A 3,894-nucleotide genomic window follows, 5' to 3' on the forward strand; every position below is an offset into this window, starting at 1 on the left:
GGACTGATCTCCTGTTCTACCCGCCTTGCCTGACTCCCGGTAAACCCACCAGCCTTCTGATCCTGACCCTGTTTGAACTCTGCCTGCTATATTTGAAGTTAGTAATAAAAGCCAAAGATCTCTGGAATCCTGTGTGTTGCATTTGGGTCCATATACAACCCGTTACAATATCCTCGGAGAAGAATGAATGTGCTCAGTACTTGTCATGACAACCTGCCCATTAGAGTTTGACATATGTTTAGGTTAAAAGAACTGGTAATGGTGGGACGGATGAAGGTGCTTAAAGGGAAAACTGTGTGAATTCATCCTCTTGGAAACGTGAATATTCGGGGGAATTTCTTGGAAACCCTGCCATCTGTTTTCCAGGTACCATGCTATAGATCTTAGTTATAGAAGCTGAAGAGTTAGACCTCATGCTGGCTGCAGCGGAGAAGTCAGGTCAGAGGGTCACCGAAGCCATGAGAGTCTTCCTCTGAGGACCATGAATATCCCCGACAAACCTGACAACTCATCAGTAGTTAGGATATCTCACTCTGGGCCAAACAGCGGAGGGGCTCCTCTGTCCTCGCTGCCGCCAGGGCAAAGGTCCTGTGGCACTAATGAGCCCTGCATGAGAACTTGTGTTAAAACCGTATGCACATTTACTTCATAAGTTCAATGACAATTCAAAACAACACACTGTATTCATCCATTTCCTAAACATTACAATAGTATTGTAGTCACCATGTGCACAAATGAGGATTTTAGAATGTCTGACCATCACAGAAGTGGACAACGAAGGTTTGTACAGTAGATTCAACAGAGGGGGTCCCTGTCTGTCTGTCTGTCATTAATAGAGTATTTCCGTCTGTCAGCTTGCTGAGTTGTGATTGGACGGTGGGATGATGGGTGTGCACCTGATGTTCAGTTTGGAGACAGTGACGGTGTCTTCGCTCTCCTTAACACGTCTGTTTCCATCTTCATCTCCTTTTAAAGGCCACACCTGTCGCTCTCATTCTCGTCTCCTTTCTTACGTCTCTCCTCCACTTGTCTGAGTCTGTCTCTCATGGTCCGTCTCCCTCTCCCAGGTCAGAGGTCGGCCATCATCGGGCTCTTCCTGTGCTCTGCAACTTCTTATAGATGGGACGAGGTGGAGAAACACAGTTTCAGGGTGTATGGGTTGGACCCGTCTGAAAGAACACACACACACACACACCAACAATTGATTTATGTCGGCATAAAGAAGCTAGGACACAAATATTGAAGGTGCCATAGAGTGGCACCAGTGACATCGGTCTTTGAAACAGAAAACAGTCTCCGGCCTGCTCAGTTCTCAAGGACAGAAATAGCAGCGTCTCTGCCACTGACAGCAGAGACAGCATGGCACTTTGTAAGCTCTTTAGTCCTTTTTAGGGCAGCCCAAGTTGTTAAAGCCCTCTCACGACCAGCCTGTGAGTGTGTCCTAGGCTAGCCACACACACACACACACACACGTAGTATTAGAGTCTGTCTAAGAAACATTAGCCGCGCCCTATTACAGTTATAAGAACTGATGGCAGAAAGTGCACTAAATGTGTACAACTAGGACAAGTATAAATGAATAGGTAGAGAAGAATCCGTCATCAGATATTCATTCAGCTTCAGGATTGATTTCAAAGTCAAGTGTATCTTATGACACTTCTAAAACTAGTTCAAGTTCAGTGTGTTGTGTCTGTGGGGAGATGATGCATTTGTTCGTGTGTGCCTGTGTATCTGTCTGTCCGTCCACAGCTAGTCTGTCACACTACTGGACCCATCAGCTGTTTGTTTTTTAAAGAGTATATTTATTGATTTTCAAATGGTTGAAGGGCCATGATACAGATAACATTTTACACCATTATCGTGGTTCAAAAACCGACATCCACAAAAAAAAGTTTGGTCTCATTTTGAACCGGAGCATCTGCAGATGAAATCAACACCCAATATGTTATGATCCACTAAATTTAGGCTTGTTTTTGTTATTTTGTCTGCGATGTGGACTGTAAGGGAGCTGGGATAGACGTTTGAGTGAGATTCCCCTCATCTTCGTTTGGGGGGGGGGCACTGACCTACACTCTACGGAGAGAAGCTAGTACTAGTTTGTATTTATTATTGTATAAATACAAACAGTGAAGTTTACTCTTTAAGATGAACTGTTACATTTGGTGTTTGGTGTAATGTATTTGAAACCTATATTTTTCTGCTCTAGAATGTATATTTATGGGATACTGTTCCTTGTTTTATGTACAAATAGCATATTGTGTTTAAGTATGAAATCTAAAACATTAGCATTGTCCTGAGATAAGGCATGTTAAGCATACTGAGGTATTAGTCAGACATTGTTCATACTGTATATGTACTGACAGTACTACTCATGTTTGATGTACAACACTGTGCCTCTACTACTACTGTCCAACACTAACACATCATCAGACATGTATCAGTGTAACACTGGTCAGCTAACACACACACACACATGTGAGTGAGCTGAAACAAACCGTATGATGAAATGTGACATGTTGGGTTCCTTCTTCCTTTAGTTGTATTATTGTACAGTATGTATTTTACCTTGACATCCTAAATGGGAAAACAAAAAAAATCCTTGTACCAAGGTCCAAAATGACCAGGAAGTAGGACAATCAGAATTACGGATATACCTAGATTATGATATAATCAAGCTGTATGAGGTCTTGACAGATTGGACATTAAAGTATACGAATGCTTGAAGGACAGGAAGACTTACTGGGTATCCTGATCTGGTAGTGGTTGAGAACAGTAAGAACCTCCACTGCCTCCGTCTTACTGTCAAACTCCAACAAGCCGGAGATGGTCTTAGAGGAGGCTGAGGGAGAGAGAAGCAACATGTCAGATTAAAAGAGCCGAATCAACAGTACTAATGCCGCGGCTTAAGTTCCGGGCCCCGAGTACCAGGGGCCTCACGGGACAGGAGCTTAGAAAAAAATGTTTAAATGTATATATTATAAATGATAAATTTGCACCAGGGCCTCCATGAGCACTATTGGACCGGGGAAGTCACAGAGGTATCTGTGCACAGCTGTGATGATCAACTTTATGTAGGTTTATATTGTAAGACTACCATGACATAATATTTATATTCACTGTATGTTTGAATGATGACCCTACTGTTAAACCTCACTACTCCTACACAAACATTCCAAGGCCCGAGTCAGTTACAAAGTCAGTAAAACTGCTGTGATGATGGCGCTTTGTTGGCGACGGTGCCGTCTCCGTCAGCACCATGGACAGCACTACACATCAAACAAGCAGGACGAGGACAGCCTGCAGCTCATATCTCATAGCTATCACAAATAGAATGAACCTGTGTTTTTGAACCACCTAAAAGTTGGAGGACAACTCAGGAAGACAACTTACTTTTAAAAGATCAGAATAATACGAGTGTGGCCTACATACACTCTTCTTCTACTACTTCTAAAGGTGAGACAGTACACCAGTGTTTACACTGCTTCTGTGCATGTGGTGGTTGCAGGTTTTTAATGAAAAGACTGAGTTTCTGTGGTGTTGTCGCTGTGCACACAGAGATAACCTAGCTCTGTCCTGACTTATTGTTCATGTAGTGTCTTCTGTTGATGAGTTTCATATTCTGTTTAGTAATTAATAATAATAATACATTTGATCTAATAAGCGCTTTTAGAAAAAAGTCAGACACTTTACAAAGAGGATAAAATAGATTTCAAAACATACATCATAGAAATAGACAGACAAGTCAAATGGTTAGACTTTAAAAACAGACCCGAGGTTCGGTGCTAGCTGTGGGTGTGAGGAGGTGAGCAGTTGGCGATCTGAGGGCACGTGTAGGAGTGTGCCATTTAAGCAGTGCGGATAGGTTGGAGGGGGCCATTAAAGCAGTGCGGATAG

At 42.7% G+C, this 3,894-nt stretch overlaps 1 long non-coding RNA gene across 1 annotated transcript; it reads right to left on the reverse strand.

The window, feature by feature from the left end:
- Positions 1–217: 217 nt before the first annotated feature.
- LOC116377799 (uncharacterized) lies at positions 218–3,853 on the reverse strand. Its single transcript, XR_004212244.1, has 2 exons — positions 2,741–3,853; positions 218–1,169 (listed from the first exon to the last, which is right to left on the reverse strand). It is a non-coding gene; the product is annotated as an uncharacterized LOC116377799 (long non-coding RNA).
- Between the last annotated feature and the right edge of the window lie 41 nt (positions 3,854–3,894).

Source organism: Anarrhichthys ocellatus, unplaced genomic scaffold (genome assembly GCF_004355925.1).
Source record: "Anarrhichthys ocellatus isolate YVR2014 unplaced genomic scaffold, GSC_Weel_1.0 scaffold1692, whole genome shotgun sequence".
NCBI classification, from domain to species: Eukaryota; Metazoa; Chordata; class Actinopteri; order Perciformes; family Anarhichadidae; genus Anarrhichthys; species Anarrhichthys ocellatus.